This window comes from Symphalangus syndactylus, chromosome 3 (assembly GCF_028878055.3).
Source record: "Symphalangus syndactylus isolate Jambi chromosome 3, NHGRI_mSymSyn1-v2.1_pri, whole genome shotgun sequence".
Taxonomy (NCBI): domain Eukaryota; kingdom Metazoa; phylum Chordata; class Mammalia; order Primates; family Hylobatidae; genus Symphalangus; species Symphalangus syndactylus.
Window position 1 is genome coordinate 149,270,310 of NC_072425.2, and position 20,912 is coordinate 149,291,221.

The window sequence follows — 20,912 nt, forward strand, 5'->3', positions numbered from 1 at the left end:
ATGGTATATTATTATCCATATTCAAAAAATAGGGAAAGTGAGGTGCAGAAATGTTAGTTAACTTGCTGCAGGTCAATTCAGAAGTGCAGCTGAGACCTGCAGTCAGCCTCCTGGATGTGTCTGGCAGGATCGGCAGCTGTCTTTTCTGCATTTGGACTGGGTTCCAGGACCTGGGCCTGGAGCTTAATCAGGGGCATAAGGATGAACCTCAAGGCTCCCTTTCTGCTCACCACTCTCCAAGCGGCCACTCCTTGCGCACTTTGCCCACCCTCTGTGAGCCTTCGCCATCTCCTCTGTCAAGTTAAGACCATGATAGGATGTATATTCCTAGCTTGTTGTAAGGATTACATGAGGTAACTCCTGTAAATGCATGCCCGGGCCTGATAGAAAACAAATGCTCAGGATTGGTGTGGGGGTGCACGCCTGTAATCCCAGCGCAATGGGAGACTGAGGGAGGAGGCTCACTTGAGCCCAGGAGTTCGAGACCAGCCTAGGCAACATAGTGAGACTCCATCTCTACAAAAAAATTTTTTTTAATCAGCCGGGTGTGGTGATGTGCACCTGCAGTCGCAGCTGAGGCAGAAGGATCACGTGAGGCCAGGAGGTCAAGGCTGTAGTGAGCTATCAACACACTACTGCACTCCGGCCTGTGTGATACAGTGACACCTTGTCTCTAATAATAACGGTAATAATAATGCTCAATAAGAATCATCACAGTGGTCACATCACAGGTGGTACACAGAGGGAGCATTAGAGTTGGTAGTTATTCCTGTCCTCAGCAATGTGTCATCTTAATCTTAAAGGTGAACATACTGTTTATAGCACAGAGTAAAGTGCTGGATATGGCAAGCTAAGATGCAAATGTCCATCTTCAAGACCTTTCCACAATACTCCATTTTCTCTAATGCAGAGCTTGGCCTATACTATTCTTAGATGACCTGTTGGTACAAGGGCTACCATTTTCTTTTGTCAGTGTTTCCAAGTCTCCATGTCCCCTCAAGTGAAATCCATAATGTCTTCTAAGTTTCCAGTGGATTTCAAAGCCGCATAATTACCGTCCACTTAATAGCGATAGCGAATGACTGCTTGTTGCTTTCTTAACATCCTTTCTTTTACAGGTAAAAGGATAAATTTACAATTAGCAGCCTCCAATTTGCACAGACACAAAAGTTTAATTAAGGGAGCAAAAAGTGATTGAAATTTAACTGAAAGTAATACTATGATCTAGGTTTTAATAAACCAAAACAAATGGATACATTCTTACTTCTTTTTTAAAGGGGCACTTTATTCAAAATGTGATGGTCCAGTCTTGAATTGAGATATCTTTTTGTCATTGCTGGGTAAGCAACTTCCTATCCACATTACACAAAGTGAATTTAGCTATGAGCTATGAGCTGGATACCAGTCTGCCCAGTGAAGAGCCTCCTTCATTCCTACTTCCATAAGAAAGTAACTTGGGAATACAGTCAGTGCTGTCCATAGGCCTTCATAATATCAAGATGCTGCTATCCTCATTTGACATTTAAACATCAGCTCTGATGCTGTTTTCATGCACTTTTCAAATGAAAGCTCTCCCCTCTGCCTAGCTAATGGATAGGGCAGTACAGGGGGAGGAGACCCGTCTGCCGTCCTCCCTAGGCGATGTAGCTGCCAAGCGGGTGGAAAGCAGAGCAAGAGAGCCAGGAGGTTCACAGCAGTGTCTCTTTCCAGATCCAAGGGAGACACAAAAGGGAATTAAAAACTTCACGTTGCGTTGTCACTCTACCCGCGTCTCGCCTGGGAGAGCTCTGCAGCTGGAGAGTGCTGAGAAGTCAGCCCTTCACAGCAATTACAATTCATATTGACTATAAACTTCCCACTGTGCGAGGAAAGGAAGGGAGGTGCTTGCCAAGCGCTCAGAGGGGCGAGTGTAAATTATTTCACCATCTGATGATATATACCATGTTGGCAAACATTAGGGGAAAAGAGAAGGAGGAGAGAAAGCAAAGAGTTTGTGGGGAAGCTGACAACTGATCATCCGGCATTCATGAAAGGAACTGGGTCCCGGGCACACTGGTGGGACAGGACAAGTCGCCCACCTGTCGCTGCTGCAGCTGGCTTGTCTATGGTCTACACTTGGGTGAGGAAAGCTTTTAACCTGATGTCCCAGCTCACACATAACTAGAGGAGAGGGCAGGGAACATGGGGAAGTGAAGAGCACTTTGGTCAGAACACTTGGTTTGCCTCTTTGCTCTGTCAATTACTAAGTGGGTGACTCTTAACAAACCAATTAACCTCTCTGAACCTTTGTTACCTCATCTGTAAAACAGGATCAGAATATGAAGATTAGTAACAATACATTGGAGGTGCTTTGTAAACATGAACACATTATGCACATTATCCTTTATTAAAAGTTTTGTATTAATTATGCATATTCTTTTGGGCAGTGCCAAGAAAATAAAAAAGGCAGAGAGAAGTGTGAACCCAGCACAGAGCAATCTTCTTCAGATAAAGGGGTTTTAACATTTTTGCAACACAAACTCAAAAAGCAAAAAACGTAAGCGGTGTTTATGACCGTTGTTATAACAACAGCAATTATCATTTGTTCTCATTATCGTTTGCTAAGTCCTACATTTATTTACACAGCACAATTAATCTGAAAGTTCACCTAACCATTTCACAAATGCTACGGTGGAATGGAGTCTAAGGAAATGAAGAGAGTTGAATGTTAGGACACAGCTGGGCAGTGCAGGAATCAAAATGTAAATCACCGGGCAAACGGAACAACGGGATTGATGCCAGTTTTAGAATGGGGCCAGACAGGCACGGGGGCTCACGCCTGTAATCCCAGCACTTTGGGAGGCCAAGGCGGGCAGATCACTTGAGGTCAGGAGTTCAAGACCAGCCTGGCCAACATGGTGAAACCCTGTCTCTACTAAAAATGCAAAATAAAATTAGCCAGGTGTGGTGGTACACACCTGTAATTCCAGCTACTTGGGAGGCTGAGGGAGGAGAATAACTTGAACCCGGGAGGCAGAGGTTGTGGTGAGCTAAGACCGCGCCACTGCACTACAGCCAGGATGAAAAATATCTCAAAGCCAGTGTTGACTCTTACTGTCTCATTTCATGTCACTAGGGATCAGCAGATTAAGGCAGGTAGGTTTACGAATAGCTTGTGAGCTCACAATGAATTTTATATTTTTAAGCGGTTGAAAAAATTAAAGAACAATCATATTTCATGGCTTGTGCAAATTATTTGAAATTAAAATGTCATTGTTTCTAAATAAAGTTTTATCAGAACACAGCCATGCCCATTTGTTTATGCCTGCTTTTGTCTTACGATGTCAGAGTTGAGTAGTTGCAACTAGATTGTAGGTATAGGTTGGCAAAGCCTGAGATATTTATCATCTGGTCCTTTAGAGAAGTCTGCCAATCCCTGCACTGCATGAAGATGGACTCCTGAAGGTTCTGAACACTGTTATTAAAATTATTATTTTCCTCCATACTTCCTTTTTGGTGCCTTTGCTCAGCACTCTGTGAAGTTGCAATGATGATAGTTCTTATATCCATTCCACATGATGGCCACTTCTCTGTCTTCCAAGAGTGGCCCCTGCCACCCTCCAGGGGTCCTCCCTGGCTTGTGGATGTTGTGCTCCACTCGACAGCTGTGGCTCACCTTATTTTCAGCCTCAGCTACAACAAGACACTTTCTTGCCTCGTCCCTGACTAGTCATCTCTGCCTCCATCTTCATTAAGCAAACAATTCTATATTCTGCCCATTTTGGATTTTTTGGAGTCACTCTTAACTGGAGTTAACAAAAATCTGATTCTTGCCCTGGAACTTTGGTTATGCTCACTGGTCTGCAGTTGGTTCTGGTTCTATCTATGGGGAAGTTTGTTTTCGGATAGTGGCACTGGTTGGTTTGTTTCTGTAGCACACAGCATTCTGTGGCAGCATCTGTGTCGGTCTTCGCTAGTACTGCCTTAGAGGGGGGCATCATCTTCCCAGGAGGAGCACATTTGCATCAATCAGCACCTTCAACCAAAACGTGTCATTGCATACTCCTTACCTCTGCTGGTTTCAAACCCGTATTTCACCATCAGCAGCTCTTCTCCCTGCCTCTTCACCCTCTCTCCCTGTTTTCTGTCTGGAATCTCTGTAGCAAAAGTTAATTTGTGAAGCAGAGGTGGCATGCCTTAAGTTGACCAGAAGATCATGGTCAAATGAGCCCTACCCAATTTACTACATTTCTTCTGAATTCCCTAGGTATCTCCTGAGGACCTCTTAGAATCCCGTAATTACAATTTCATAATTTCAAAAATACTGTACACGTTATAATAATAATGATTTCAACAAGAAGAGAAAGGGACCACTTTGTCATAGAGATTTCTTTTCTATTGAGATGGACTTTGAAATCTTGTCACTTTCAAAGTGAATCTCAATTTTTACATCAAAAAATTACTAGTTATTGTTAACTGTTTGAAGTATGTGTCATTTATATTCTTCTCCATAACTCTGTTACTTTTAAAAATGTGTAATATGTGTTTGTGACAATCTTATAGTCATAATCTGTGCCTTTAGAAATAGATTTTCAACGTTAGATTCCAGTAAGATATGTTTAGCTGAAACAGATATTGAATTAAATCAGGACGGGCCTTTGGTGAACCAGCAGGCAACATGCCTGCCTGTATTAATGTGGTTCTCCCCTTTGCTGTGATGCAGAGCACTCCATATGATCTGAAGACTCTGTTGTAGCAGCAGTCTGACTCATGACATTCCCTAGTTGTCAATGAGATGAATTCTGGAATGAAGCCCAGATTCTAAAGTCAACCCACATGGGTTTTCTAATGCAGGGGGAGTCATCTCTGCTTCTATCTTCATTAAATACCATTAGAATCATCTTCCGACCCCTCGAGATGAGAAATGTTGGAGCCGCCAATGATGCATCAATAGGAAGCAAGGTGGGTTATCAAACCCCCATCAGGCTTTAAGTGTTCACTGTGTGTGGGCATGGGTGTGTGTGAGTGTGTATGCTTGTGTGTGTCGAGTCATCACACATCTCCAGCCTCCAGAATGTTCTTCCTCTTGTGTTGTAAACTGGATTGAAAGGTGGTCACATTTTAGAATTAGCAGATGCCTAGAATGTAGTACTTTTGGTAGCACTGAAATAGGAGAAACAAAACTATAAAAAGGAAGTTATATTTCTTTCCTACTTTTCTTTTTCTTCCTCTCCCTGTGTAGCACTAACTCATTTGCCCTGCAAACGTCCCTTGGGCTTTTTATCAATTAGCTGAGGTAATCCAGGCTGAGCCACATGGGGCTCAGAGACCACCCTACCATAAGCATCGACATCTGACAGGGTGCATTTTCCAAGATAATTCCACACAATTCTATATGGGCCTGTTTATTATCCCATTATTAGTGTTTTTAAAAGTGAACCCCCTGGGAAAATTTTCAACTGATTAATATTCACCTCTGCATATGCAGTCTATTTGAACAACGTGGTGTTTTTGACAATTATCAGAACTACTTAGTATACCCCCAGGAAGTAGTCAGTGATCTGCTGTTGCTGTGACCCTTTTTGGAATACGTGTCATCAAAATGTCTTCAATTTGGTTTAAAAAGTCAGCCCTCAATTTTTTGACAGGCACACACACAGACACACACACACACACGTAACAAAATTCTATAACTCGCTTAATTCATGATAGTTTGAGCCAAATGGCTGTTTGCAAAATAAAGCCTATTCTTGAAAATGATTTCGTTGTCATTGAAGGCATGAAAAAGTATCATTAGCCAACTTTTCTGGAGCATTTATTCTTTACCAAGCCTGAGTGAAGTGCTCTACATCCGTGATCACATTTAATCTTCATAATGAGGTAAGTACCATTGTAATCTTCATTTTACAGATAAGAATATTGAAGCTCAGAGAGGTTCAGTGATTTTTCCAAAGTTATATAACAATAACTTTTGTGGCAATTTTTTATTAGCTCATATCGTATCTATAGAAACTGATTTTACTTAGAAGGAAAACAGCACTGGGGAAAGATAATAGACTTGGAATCAAACAGACCTGTGTTTCCATCTGCTTCACATTTGTCAGCCGCTTCTCCAATTGTAAATTGGGAGGAATATATACCTCTAAAAGTGGGACCGCATAACTATTCCACATCCACTGTAGGCATAATGGAACACTAATCAACAGCAGACATGATTACTACTGTTATTAGGATGAGAAGATGGGGAGAGACTTACCTATACTTGAATCAACAGGGATGGACAGAGCAATGAAAAGGTTTTGAATCAAAATCAGAGGCAGGGAAACCATAGCACTGCTGTAGAAGGCAGAAACAGTGGGCTGTGCTAGTGCTCAGAAGTGTCGGAGAATTCTTTGCACCACTCTCATCTGTGGCGGTCTAATCTCCTGGCCTGGAGAATGGCTGGCCTTACTGACTCCCTCCGAAAGAATGGAGTGAGGTGGAAGCAAGGCTGTGTGATGTCTAAGGCCAGGTTACAGAAGGCCACAGATCCCCAGGCCCAGCTGTCAGAGTATGGAAGTGCAGCAGCCCTAGAGAGGACCCCAGTCCCCCCGCGATCTGGCCAGAAACCTCATGGAAGACCCTGATGGGATCTGCTGGTTGAGCTCATTTCTCCTCAGATTCATGAGCAGAAAACTAAGATGGCCATTGCTAGTGTAAGCGCCTGTTTTGCAGCCATTTGCTCCTCAGAAGTAAACGTCCAGAACGTGGGTCCATCATCCTGAAGAAATGCCAGATGCTAACTTAGATGTCCTATTGTCCTTTGCTCCTCATGTTAGCTTCTCTGCCCCTCTGCACTTGCTTCCTTTGGTCAAGACAAGGTGGGCTTTCGGTCTCGGCTACACGAGGGCCTTTCCAGTGCCCTCAGTTTGCGATCTGACCTCAAGGATTTTTCTTTCGGATCTCAGTACGTCACAGTGATCCCAGAGTTTCTGTCAGATTCAGGTAGCTCCAGAATCAGAATCCTGAAATTTTGTCTTGATAATTAGCTCTTTACTCTCTCTGCCTTTGGGCCACTGACCCCATCAAAATGGCGGAAAGTGAAAGCAGTCCGTCCTGTGAAGAGGTCTACTTTTTCAGCCCATTTGTGGACATTGTCACTGCCTGACAAAGCCGCGCTCAGTCTCAGCATCTCAGGCTGAGGGCTACACTGTGGAGATGGAGGCGGGGTGGGTCCCAATGCTAGTCCCTCTCTCTGGAACCCACAGGCAGAGGCCTCAAGCCAACTGTCCTTCCCTGTAAATCAGAAACAGGGCAAGTAAAAGCTTGGACGTCTTCGTCTCTCCATAGCCAGAGGAAGTCAGCCAGTCCCAGGCCTCGGCCCTGAGGAAATTCGCCGAACCCTTTCAACAGGCTTGAATTCTGTCGGCAGCCCAACCATCTCCTTGTTTACTGTTGAAATAATTACTACTTTGCCATAATATTAGCTCTGAGCCGTGACTCCATTACCATTATCACCGGAATATTACCCATTTATTATCTCCCAGCAACCCTGGAAGATGAATACTGGGCTTCAGAGACCAATTGTTTTACAGCAGACAGGATCTTGGTGTGCATTGTTTAATGAGGTAAACTACATTACAGCCAGCATTAATTTGGCTGCAGTGCACTCCACTAAATCACTCTTAACCTGGAAATCTGCCACTCTTTCTGATGTGCCCTTAATCGGCGAGGATGGGAGACTTCCTTTGAGAAGAGGCTGGAGCTGAGGGGAGAGAAGAGGAAAGGTTAAAGGTGAGCGAGCCCCGCCCAGAGATGTGTGCATAAGAGTGGGGAGGATTGTGGAGTGAGGGACCAAGGGAGGCAGGAGAAGGAAGCAGGCAGAGGACACGCATCCTCTGTTCTGCTGGTCCCAAACACCTGGGAAGATGCAAAGGTGATATGATGGCTGAAAATAACCCACATGCTTCCCCTCTCTAAGCACAGGAGGTATGAACCCACAGAATCCATTTTCTGACCACATTTGGCTTTTCTCTTCTATTTGGCATCTTCAGAATGACCACAGCAACCCACAACAGACAGAAGACAGAACTAGACAATGAGATTGTCTTTTGGCATGAGGTTGTCTTTCGGTATGAGAGGCAGGGCAGCCTCCCAGAGGTCTGGCCATTTGCTGAGCTCACAGGAGCCTGCGTGCGGACTCGTGGAGCTCATTGCCTTAGGTGAAACGCAGCTGGAGACACACCGAGAAACAGAGGAGCAGATGAAAGAAGTTTCTGCATAAAGCCTCCCTTGTCACTTACATTCTTGCTGTAAGCTGCATGAAGTCACCTGAGGACTTTGTTAAAGTGCAGATTCTAATTCAGCAGCTCTGGGGTAGCCTGAAAAGTCTTCATCTCTAAGTGGCTCCCAGGGGTTGCTGATGTTGCAGGTCCGCAGCAAAAGGAGCCTTGTTTCTCTAAGAAATGTCTGCACTGCCTTGTTCAAGACCATGCTCTATGCAGTCTAATAAAACAGCCGCATAGTTACCGTTTTTGAGGTGGGCAAACAGAAATGAATTCCTTTTGCTCCATCAAATGCTGACAACTTCTATACAGGTCCTGGGGTGAATGAAGCACAAAAACTTCTCAGAAAGAATATCCCAGATACAATAGACACCAGAGACACTGCTGTAAGTCGGTGCCTTCAGATTTTTTGGGTAGAGAACACTGTAGTCCTAAAATGTCCTAAAAAATTACTTTTATATTACCAATTGAGAAAGAATCGACAGGGCTTGAACTTCGGATTCTCGGAATCCAGTCTAATGTTTTTCTGTAAAGAAAAATAAATTTATTTTCTGCTATGCCACTGGTGAGTTTCCCAAAATTATCTGTTTTCCTGATGTTGAAAACCTTTTCTCTGCACAGCCTGAATGAATTTAAAACTTAAGCAATCATCCCATAAACCTAGCCCAGGTAATCGTGGTTGAAATTTTAAAAATTGTTTATTAGAAAATTCCAGTTTCTTCTTTAAAAACTAAGGTGGGGCTGTTATGTTTCTCAAAGCCTCTCTCAGTTTACCATGTTCATCTGCCCAAGCCCCACCATCATTGCATTTTACTGAGAGAGACAGAAAAAAAGTCTTTGTGATTTAATATGTAATCTCAAGAATAGCAGAACTTGGCTGACGGTATAAATTGGGAATGTCTTTTACTGCACATCTTCCCTCCCAAAACTTTTTATTGTACCCATCTTGAAAACTTATAATGAATGGTTTTTATCTCCGGCCATACATGTGAAGTGTAAGGGGTGTGTGTGCATGTCTGTATGTGTGGTGTGTTTCATCTTGTGTAAGAGTAGCATAACAATAATAATTCTTCTTTTCAAATTTTATCATAATTAAAGAAAAAGGACATCACTAATGTATTTTCATATTGTCTACCAGACTGTTCCACTGGTGTCTGGCTTACATTTATCTGGTTTGGGAGCATTATGCCTCTCCTAGTTCATTTATCCATCCATTCATCCATCCATCCATCCATCCAACCACCCATCCATCCATCTATCCATCATCCATCCATTCGTTCATCCATCCAACCATCCATCCATCCATCCATCCATCATCCATCCATGCATTCAACCATCCAACCACCCATCCATCCATCCATCCATCCATCCATTCATCATCCAACCATCCATCCATCCATCCATCCATCCATCATCCATCCATTTGTCCATCCAACCACCCATCCATCCATCCATCCATCCATCATCCATCCATCCATTCATCCATCCAACCATCCATCCATCCATCCATCATCTACCCATCCCTCCATCTGTCCATCCGTCCATCCATCCATCCATCCATCCATCCACAAACATTTGCTTAGCATCTACTAGGTTCTGGTAAAGCTGGAAAAACAAGTAAAAATTAGAAAAGTAAATATAAATGAGACATGGTTTCTGTCTTTGGGGATTTCATAATTTATCAGGAGAGACAAATATAAATAACTTTTTGTGATACCATTTGGTGGTGCATTTTAGTCCTTCTCTTCTTTCCTCAACTCTATAAGCAGTTTTCTTTGTAGAGATAATCTCTAATTCTTTTTATTGAACTATAGATAAAAGGAGTGGAATCTAGCAGAAAGCTAAGAGTATAAACTGGGTCTAATCTTGAAATAGTGATTCTAACAGTCTTCTTGGGTGAGTCTCCAATACAACTACAACTCTAGTTCTTTCTCATAGGGTCTCCAATTTTAAAACTGGGCACTACTAACTTGACTCTTCCATCTCAAGAATGTTTTTACATATTCCAATGAGAGATTGTCCTGTTCCAAACATGGGTGGAACTCTCAGCTTAGCTCTAGAGAGCAGCTGTTTGCTGGAGACTACACATTTGCCAGAAGAATGCCATCCTGTTGAAGACACTTTGCCACTGGCTTTTTCAAGCACCCCAAAATGGGAGACTGCACTGAAGGAAATTTGTTCAAAAGAACTTGAGAGATTAGGGGGTGAAATTAGAGAAAAAAATTCTAAACATGGCGAGATATGTCATCAGTAAAATGCACTTTGGCATAACAAAGTTGTGAATTGAAACAGTTACAGAAATATTGTGGCTGGGGAAATCCCAAGTGTTTCTACAGTTGAACATCCCTGATTAGAAAATCCAAAATCAGAAACGTTCCAAAATCCAAAACTTTTTAAGGACTGACATGATATCACAAATGGAAAATTCCACACCTGACTTCATGTAACAGGTCACAGTCAAAACACAGCCAAAACTTTGTTTCACACAAAAAATTATTGAAAATACTGTCTAAAATTACCGTTAGGCTATGTGTATAAAGTATACGTGAAACATAAGTGAATTTTATGTTTACAGTTGGGACCCGTCCCCAAGCTATCCCATTATATATACACAGATATTCCAATATTTCAAAAAATCCAAAATCTGAAGCATTTCTCGTCCAAAGCATTTCACATAAGGGATACTCAACCTGTATTAGATAAATTAAGAAATTTGCTTTATGTAAACTTTAATATATGTATTTCATATATAACAAATTTATATATAATGTTTTTTTCCTTTTGGCACATAAAGCCTATTTTATTTGGTTGGTAAGCATGTGATTGGTGCTCTGAGGCCAGTTTAATCATTTTTACTGAATAGTTACCATGTGTTGGACACAATGCTATGCAATTAAATTTAATATTATTTAGTCCTCATCCCCTCCTAGCAAATACAATTCAGTGACGTCTAGTTACATGAGCCAAATCAACTAATGGGATATTTTCACTGTTGAGCAGGGACATACAATCAGAGTAATTCAAAGTCGTAAACACAAACAGCACCCTTTTGGTAACTGGCTCTGTCCAGGCATGCTCACCTCTTGCCATGACCTCTTGCATGTGTCTCTGTAAAATGAAGCTGATGATGAATTGTTCCGTACTCCTAATACTAAAAATATCTGCGATATAGATGTAAAACTTCTGGGGTCTTACTTAAAAGCTATCGTGAAAGTGCACAGTTATTTTGCATGTTTGTATACAAGCCTCATATCCACAAGTGCACTTGGATGCACCCTCCAGTCCTGCTCTCTGATTTCTAGTACATTTATCAAGCTCAATTGCCCATACACAGTAGAATTCTCTGATAAGAAGCAGCATTTGGGAGGAAAATGTAAACTCGCCTTTGTTGTGATGGTCACAGTATGTGTGTGCTGTGTTTTCTCTCCCTCTGAGGCAAATTACTGTGAGTAAAACCCATATTGTGCTATCAGATGCAATCCCAGCCTTTGCTCAATTGTACTTTGCAATGGCACAATAGATTGTGGTTGTTTGATACCATCTCATTTGGTTATTTTTCTCATGTTTGTTTATCTCTCAGCTAATCGGAAGAATTCAAGAGCCTTCAGTAGGTCTCTCGGTCCTTAGCCTCAGATCAGCTAGTGGAGCCTTCCCCATCCTGGGTAACCCTCTGGAAGTCAAGCTGTCTTGACTTGCATTATGATCTTTCTTTATCCGCTCTCCAGAGAATACCCATCTTAACAATTAAAGTACACACAAGAAAATGACTGAGGATTTCCTTTTGGCTTCCCTGGAAATGGAGGATCAAGCTGAGTAAATTCTCCAAGCTTCTCAATTTGTGAAGAAAAAATGTTACATTTAGGGGAAAAAAGGGGGGGTCCTGCTTAGTTAAAAAAAATGGTGGGTGGGGACAGTGTGCAAGTGGGAAAAAGAAAGAATAGCAAAGAAACAAGAGCTGTCATTTGGGTGTCTTGCTAGTTTTTCTTCTATCCTGGTTATCAAAAGAGCAAAGAAATTCTACTTCCCTTTTCTCTCCCTCAGGTACCCTCAGGCCTGCGCAGCCTGGCCTGGGTTTGCACGGCTTTCACATGGCCCGAGTAGCCACTCTGTTTGAAAGTAAAGCAAGAGCAGCCACAAAGTCTGAGATTCATGAGGTCACTCCACAAATTAAAACCTTTTATCAGCCTCTAAGAGCTGTGCAAACTAATTAGACTTTGGCCAAACTTTGCCAATGACTCCCTCGAGGTATTATTATAAAATTTTGAGCTTGGAAATGCGTCCCCATTCTGTCAACATCAGGTTGTTTCAGCTACGGAAATCGAGCTCCAGCTCATTTTAGCTTCCATGATGTGCTTTGCATAAGCTGTGGCATTTTGCACTGGTGTGGCAGGGAGGAGAGCAGCACAGCTGTATTTGAAAACACATAAGGATGTTTCCCAGCAATATGACTTCAGACACAGGGACTGAGTTTCAAGAAAAACCCATTTTTGCCCCTCAATTTTAAGCAGATGCTGCAGAGTTCTTAGCTTAAGATGTAAAGGTGAGTACTCAACATCCAGGTCTAACAGCTTCTAATTTAGGGAGGATATATCACTTCCCTTCTCAATGTTTTTGGCTCTTCATATGCAAATGAACAGCTCTTACTAACAAATTACTGCTCAAATCTTTGGTCATGTTTTGAAGCAAAGTCTGGGAGAGGAGGCTTTCTGGAAGAGCTTGGTAAAAAGTCAGTAAACTTTGATTTGTCTCAGAGAATTTAGGTTCATAAATAGCAAGGGTGCAAACTCCATGTGACTCAACAAATTTTTGAATTTGTCAAAAAATATTTATCAAACATATATAGGCTATTTGGCATTATTGGAGGTACGCTGAGGCATTGACAGTGCCATGTATGCCAGTGGAGCCGTTCCTACTCTTGCTCTGAATAACTGTCTGTGGGGCTGGCCTGGGAGTGCAGAATCCCTCTGCAGCAGATGTGCCCTTCTGCACGCTCAGAGTCCCAGGACACAGTGGACATTGAAGGGGAAGAGAGAAGTACAGGGTTTCCCTCATCCTTAGCCCACGACTGGAGCAGGGGGCCAGGAAATGAGAGGTGGTATTTGTTTCCTTTGCTGAAAATGGAGTGAGGTGACCTTCCGATGTACCCAAGCAACTTATGACAGTGTGTTTTTACCACTTCCCAGGGCTGACCATCTGCCCAACTTTTGGACCAATCCTGGGCCACTGGTGGAGCCAGGAAGCCCAAAGGGTCATGGAAGGGGAGACTCTTGCCCAGTAGTCCACAAGAGGGCTGTGCAGCTGGCATATTGGCCCACAGAACCCCCAGCCCTGCAGCATGGCTCCGAACCCTCACAGGCCCAGAGCAGAGGCAGGAGTGGAGGCTGCCAGGGTTTAGACCTCCTTCACTAAAGGGTCCCCAGGTTCATTTTTGTCTCCACCATCTGCCATCCCGTCTCATGGGCTCTCATGATGGGCTCATCAGGTTCTTGAATTCTTTCCAGTTGTCACTAATTACACTGCAGATCCGTAAATCATTCCAGGCTGGGGCTGACAGGGAGAGATGGGCCCTCTGCCATGCTGAGCTTGGGGCTTCCTGCCACACCTGCAGCCAGTGGCCCTAAGGCAGCCGCTGATCAGTGCTCAATGTAGAAGGGAGGGGTGGCCAATCCCTCAGACACCCATCCCCAGGCTCTAGCCCTGGCTGTGGCCACATATGTGTGCTCATCCTGGAACTAGGTCTCAGGTAATGCAACCCCTGGAAGAATGTAGCTACTGTCTCTGCCTATAGGTTTTTATTGCTGTTTGAATATTAAAGACAGCCGCGAGGAAAGATGAGCTTATTTCATCTGGAGTTTCATAAAGTTGAGACAGCACTTCTCAAACTTAGTTTAATAATGCAACAGACTGATTCATCAATTCTGGGATTGGGTCTACCAATCTTCATTTTATTTTATTTATTTATTTTTTTTTTATTTTTTTATTTATTTATTTTTTTTCTGGCTGTACCTGGCTTTTATTTTTTTTTTTATTATTATTATTTTTTTATTATACTTTAGGGTTTTAGGGTACATGTGCACAATGTGCAGGTTTGTTACATATGTATCCATGTGCCATGTTGATTTCCTGCACCCATTAACTCGTCATTTAGCATTAGGTGTATCTCCTAATGCTGTCCCTCCCCCCTCCCCCCACCCCACAACAGTCCCCGGAGCGTTCTCAGTAAACCAATCTTCATTTTAAATGTGTACCCCCGGTGATTCTTGGGTGGTGATTCAGTACCCCACTTTAAGAACTACTGTACACTAACTTACACTTTATCTCTCTCTGGCTCTAGGCTATCATTGACCCTCTTGTTTCTGGATCGGGTGAGAACCTTCTCTTTTCAACCTTGTTATTCTAATAGGGACACAAATGTCTTCGGATCAAAACCACACTAGCTTCTCTGTGCATAGGAGCTATTCACAGCGCAGGTGCACAGGCCCCTATGCCTGTCACTGAGAGAAAGCCTGTGACCTCTGGGTGTTCTGCAGCCAGTGTGGTGGGCCGAGAGGGAGCCCCCAGTTCACCCAGCCCACCAGCTCACTGCACAGATTGCTGGCTAATGGGGCGGAGCTAGCTGAAGTGCCTTCTATTAATGGAGCAGAATATAAACAGAATAAAGCCTTCATTTCCCAGGCTGTGGTTTCATTATTAATATGCTTTACAGTTCACAGGTTGTACGTTTGCACCCGTGTTTTCTCAGCTGCTGTAATCTGCGGCTCTGAGTGAGAACAGTCATAAAATTTTCATTTCCAGTTGAATGTGCGTCCAATTCGCCGTGAAATGTTCTATCTGTCGTGAATATTAAGTGCACTGAAGCAGTGGCTGCTGGATTAGGCAGACAGGTTCCCCGGCCCCTCCCAGGCCTGGCAGAGGACAGAGGTTTGCTGGGGCATGGGTGGAACTTTAACAGGGAAGCCGCACGGCATGAAGTCTGTTTTCTCATGGCCGCCTCCTGGAGCTTTGGTGGAAGAGAAGGGACCTACTGTCCAGGCAGGGGAGAAGTCAGAAATAATGGAAACTGTGCACCTCAGGGCCAATAAAAAGCACTCAGACAGGAGGTGAAAAGGCACAGGAAGTTCAAGTGCAGAGTAGAGAAGTGGACGGCCAGGTAATGCCAGGGCAGAGGTGAGGAGGGAGGGGATTGCAGAGGAGAGAGCAGGCCTGAGGGGAGCATGCACTGGGGAGGCTGGTTGTCAGGCATAATATTAGAAAGAGCAAGCAGAGCATTTTATGCACGGTGCCTTTTTAGACACATCAAGAAAGCGCTGAGGAGACAGCACGATGGAGGAGGTGCAGGGAAAGGCTGGGAGTGAGAGCAATTAGGAGAGCCTTTCTGTCCGATGGCCTGCAGCCCTGGTGTGGGGCAGAGTGTCACGGGGACTCTGTCCTAAGAACAAATGTTTCCTACTGCCAGCTGGCCTGCAGTGGATGTTATTCGCCTCTCAGCACTGACTTAGTATCCCTTCCCCTTATGCCACTATCTGTGCTCAGCCATGCCAGCTGGCTCTTCCCTCCAAACCCTTCCTCTCCTCTTTCTTAGGAGTTGCAGCATTGTGCCAGTTTCAGGGTTGAAACTCCTCGGTTGTTTCTACAGTGTGCAGAGGGAGCCAACTCCAGTAGGGGTAGAAAGCCTGTAGGATTCTGATCTTCTCTACTCATCCCAGCTGCTGCGTCAGGATCTTTTCTCCCCGGGGGGGCCACGTGCCCCTGTCCTATATGGGTTTGATGAGAGAGCTGCCCTAGGCTAGAGGAGAATGAGAGGCAAATAGGAAGACTGAGCAGAGAAAGTGGAGTCTCCTTGCCTTGGGCCCACAGCCTCCTTAGCAACAGTGAGTGAAACTGGCTGTGCCCTGCAGGAGAATCCCAGGAAGACACCTGCTTTGCTTTCCCAGAACTAAAGTGCTGATTCAGGCAAAGGGGCCTTTGCCGCACCTCCCACACAGGCGGGACTCCTCTAAGCCTGCCCGGTGGCCCAGGGAGGGTGTGAATGACTGTGCGCATGCGTGTGTGTCTCCATCGACACAACTGCACAGTGAAAGTCAAACAGTTCGTTCTACATCTCTTGGCTTTTTACAGTTAAAGCTCCCAACAGCCCAGTGAAACAGAAATGGTGATTTTCCTCCTTTATAGGTAAGGAGCACCGCACAGCCACAGATTAAGTGATTCTGCTGAGGTCACAGAGCTGAACTCCCAGTTGAGGCAGAACAAAACCCCTTTATTCTGATCTGGAGCCATATGCACTCTCCCCCTCCTCCAATTATTGACAGTTGACTCCCTGTCTGGTTTCCAATTGTTTTGCTTTGGATAATATTCAAATAATTTTGTGTTGCTGAAATGCACACCTGCGGTGAGGAGTGAGTTGAGAGGAAGAAACTGAAAAATGAGCTGGGCTGAGATATTGAAGTGGTAGAAGAAGAAGAATTTACCAAGTGACGTCCTAAACACATGTAGTTATAGCCCGGGAAGGCGTCGTCTGCTTCCTGTCTTCCATCCTTTCACACGCCAGTCACATACTGACTCACCTTCATTGTGAGCAGATGCCTTGAGAACAAAGCTCAGCATCCAGCACGATGCCTACAGCAGGCAAGACCCGGCCACCCTCTCTAGCCCCAGTTTCACTCCCTGCCCTTGCTCCCCACTGTCCTGCATCTTCCCAGGGTGGACTCCAGACATTTAAGCTTTGCAGATACTGTTCCCTCTGCTGAGAAAACCACTCCATCCTCCTCCCTTCCCCAAACCTGGTGCCCACCCTCACATCTTTCCAGAGGCAGCAGACAGGCTGCCTCTTTGGGAAACCTTCCTGGGCACCAGTTTTCACCCCCAAAGTGCGGGCCCTCCTCCTGGGCTCCCCATGAACTTGACATGCACACATCTCAGGCTCATCATTGATCGCCCTGTGGTTTGCCATCTGTGTGTATGTCCAGCTCACAGAAGAGACAGGGAGGTTGTCACAGACCCTAGAACATCCATCCTTGAACACATACTCAGGGACTGGGCATTGGAATTATACAAATTTGGGGTTTAAGCCCAATGTTGCCACTTAGTTGCTATGAGGCTCCTGATAAATTGTATAACCAGCTTAGGTCTCTGTTTTTACATCACAAAAATGGGGATCATAACTTCCTCAGAGGCAGGTTGTAAGCAATCAAACAGTGAGGAAATACATATATGCTATAGAAAACTTAGATACTTTTGCTTCCCTTCTCTCTCATGGATGTCTCTTCTCTCCAATAAATGTTTACTGGGTGAATAAATGAATAAGAAAAAAACATATAATGAAGTGCAAAATTGTTTGGTTCAGACTCAAACTATACTGGGGATTCGGAAGGAAAATATCATCAAAAGGAAGTATGGCCAGGGTCTTCAAGCAGGAGCTGGGCCATAGAGGGATCCTGGGTTCGGGGATAAGAACCCTTTAAAGTTGGATCTAGGAGACCGCTCTCTCCACAATCTCATACCTTCCTCCTTTCCTTTCCTTCTGGATTTCCCTTCTTTTCTCTCTCTCTCTCTTTCTCTACCCCTGTCTCTTTTGTACCCTCTGATTTATTTCGTTTATTGGACCTGAACATTTAGTAGACACTTGCTACCTCACTTTACCCCCTGTGTATCTCTAACCTTGAATCTGAACTAGTTAACCCCTGAGAAAGGTCATTTCCAGCTCTTAAATCCTTGGATTTTCCAAGAGCCTCACCTTCTCTCCACAGGCCCTAGAGAGAGCACCTGAAATGCCATTAAATGGTCACAGCCCACAGCATCCAAACATGGGAGAAAATGGAGAAAGTAGGAGAAAGTGCTCCCAAAATGTTCTTGTCTGATAAATCTTTAATTCTACCCCTTGTGGCTCAGAACTCCTGCCCTTAAACTGCATTCAGAATGCATTCCACCAGTGTCCCATTCTCAGGGAGGGAGAGACAGGGGAAAAAACTGCTCATCCTTCTCCTGGCTTGTCACTGTAGAGTTGAGATAATAATAGTCTTTTTCTGATCCCCTGAACTTTCCCATCTGCTTCATAAAACAATGGCAATTTTTTTCCCTTGCTCTGTCTTCCTCTCTCTCTTTTATTTTTATCCTCCTACACTATAATTTAAAACTGTGGCAGTGCTATAGCCCTTGAGTTTTTTTTTTCTCTTTCTTCTCCCCTTGCTTTAATACATGACTGTTATTTAAAATGGCCTTTCATCTGAGCACCAGGAGGCGGCCTGAGCAAGCTGCCTTCTGCTTTTAGAGAGGGAGGGTAGGGCCACTGTGGTCCCTGGTCTCGCCTAGCACCTAGTTCTTTTCAGTACTGCCATGCAAATCAGAAGTGTTGTTTGTTCTTTCTGAAAGAAGACATCGGAAGCCAAGGTCTGGAAGTGCCCCTACCTCAGAAATGGACATCATATCAAGCTGGTGGCTGTCAGTGGTCCACCATGCATCAGGTCCAAATAAAGCAGTTTCAGCTGAAGGCAGTAAATTCAGTGTGCCCATTGATGCCAGGAGGGGAACGTGTATCAGCCACTCAGCACGGAGACTCAGCCGTTGCTATGCAGGCGTTTGCTCAGCTGCATTGCCAGTCACCATTCAGATGCATCTCTCCTCAGCTGGATGGGCACTGCATAGGAAAGGGTGGTGGTCAGGGACTTCTTTCCCAGGGGAAATGTCATCTATTTTGGGGATCAGAAAGGAAGGCGTCGGACACTGGTGTTTCCCATACCAACTCTGCAGCATTCCCTGCCATGGATGCTCATTCAGCTGCTGCTTTGGGGCACTGGCTGGAAAAATGCTCCACACACTTCCTGTCTCTGTGACAGTTCAGTTCCATGAATGCACCTGTACCTCTGAAAGTGATTTTGGCCTTGTCTTTGGTCTCCAAGCTCTCTCCAGAGCCCCCTCTGAACTGGCATCAGCAAAGCAATCATATTCTAAATGAGCTTCATGAAGAATATGCCATTGCAGTAAAACACCAGGGACAGGATAAGGCTGAAGGCTAGAAAATAAATTGTGTGTGTGTGATGAGAGGGTGTGTGTGTATGTGTGTGTGAGGGTAAGGTGTGTTCCAGCCCTCATGAATGTGGTGATCACTTCCTTCTTGGATTAAGCAGCCCTCCTGCCAGCTGGAGAAGGAACTCCCTGAAGAAGGCAGGGACCGCCTATCCCCAGCTGATCTGCTGAGGAGGCCACCCACCTGCAGGAAACAGACAACATTTTAATCCTGGCTACATGGGTTGTTTCCTTGCATGATGCCCAGAAGGACTGGCGGCAGGAGGAAATTCCTGGAGAACTGGTCTCTTGTGTCAGGTTGTTGGGTTTCAAATTCTAGGTGTCGTTGCTTCAGTCCCTACTTCTCCTTGGGATCCTCCTTTCCTTTAAACATTGGAAATGATTCTTAAAACCATGTATAACTATTAAGGTGAGAAAGGCTGAGACATCAGGATCCAGGATTTTCTCCTGAGTGTGATCTCTCACCCTGATGTGGTAAAGGTCATGGCCTCCAGCCAGGCACTTTCTCTTGGTTTTCTCTTCAACTCATTAAAGGACCATTTTAATCAACGTTTTTACCTTCCCCCTGATAATCCAAGGACGTCCAAAGAATTTTAATTTTCTCTATCTTGGCCCAACTTCATTGCCATTGCTGGTATATAGCTTAATTAACAATCTATTTTAAGATATTGTTTTAAATGATTTTCACTTATCACCAATTTATCACCTTCTTTCTCTTTATTTCTTCCTGCATCTTAGACCTTATGTCTGGGATTATTTTCCTTCTGCCTTAATCCTCTTTAGAATTTCCTCTGGGATAGCTCTGCTGCTAGTGGCATATTTTCTCAGTTTTTGTTTAGTGAAAATGTCTTATTTTGTCCTGATTCCTGAACGGTACTTGTTCTGATACAGAATGTTAAGTTGGAAGTCATTTTCTTTCAGTTTCCTAAGGAACATTTGGCTCTCAGTTCTGCTGTTGAGAAGTCAGCTGTCAATCTTATTTTTATTTCCATGAACGTTATCTGCCTTTCTCCCCGACCTCCAACAACCCCTGTTGCTTTTAAGATTTTTTCTTTGGATTTGGCTTTTTGCAAGTTCACAATGCTGTGTTAGCTATAGATTTCTTTCTTTAACTTTTCCTCAGATTTGTTAGTATTCTGGAATCTATGGATTTTTTTTTATTACTTCTGGAAAATTCTCAGCCATTGTCTCTTCAAATATTGCCTCTTGTTCCCTTTTCCCTTTCTTCTTTCCTTTTGGGACTCCTCACTAAATGTAGACAAGATCCCTCCCTCTGTCAATGCCCTTATGCATTATTTGGCATTCTTCATCTCTTTGTCTCTTCACATTATTCACTTTTTTTTTCCTTATTTAACTTACAGTTAATTGATTCTCTCTTTAGCTGTGTCTCATATTCTTTTAGACCTTTACACCAGTATTTTTAATTTTTCTTTCCTAGGAGTCCTATTTTTACTTTTCTTCCTCGAATACGCTAGTTACCTTTAATAGGTTTATTTTCCAATGTTATTAGTCAAGTTTGTCATGCATTTCTTTATATAAAGATATTTGTTTTACAGTCAATGTTTCATGATTCCATTATCTGATATATTTGTGTCTGTTTCTGTTTTCTATTTTATGCTGTTCTCACTCTTAGTATCATGTTTTCTT

At 43.8% G+C, this 20,912-nt stretch overlaps 1 protein-coding gene and 1 long non-coding RNA gene across 15 annotated transcripts in view; both read left to right on the forward strand.

Moving 5' to 3' along the window:
- The window catches only part of NTM (neurotrimin), a 971,166-nt gene that overhangs the window by 862,695 nt on the left and 87,559 nt on the right, over window positions 1-20,912 (forward strand). The gene's annotated exons all lie outside the window — the stretch shown is intronic.
- On the forward strand, window positions 6,848-9,716 carry LOC134736140 (uncharacterized). The gene is made up of 2 exons (XR_010119909.1): window positions 6,848-7,752; window positions 8,013-9,716. It is a non-coding gene; the product is annotated as an uncharacterized lncRNA (long non-coding RNA).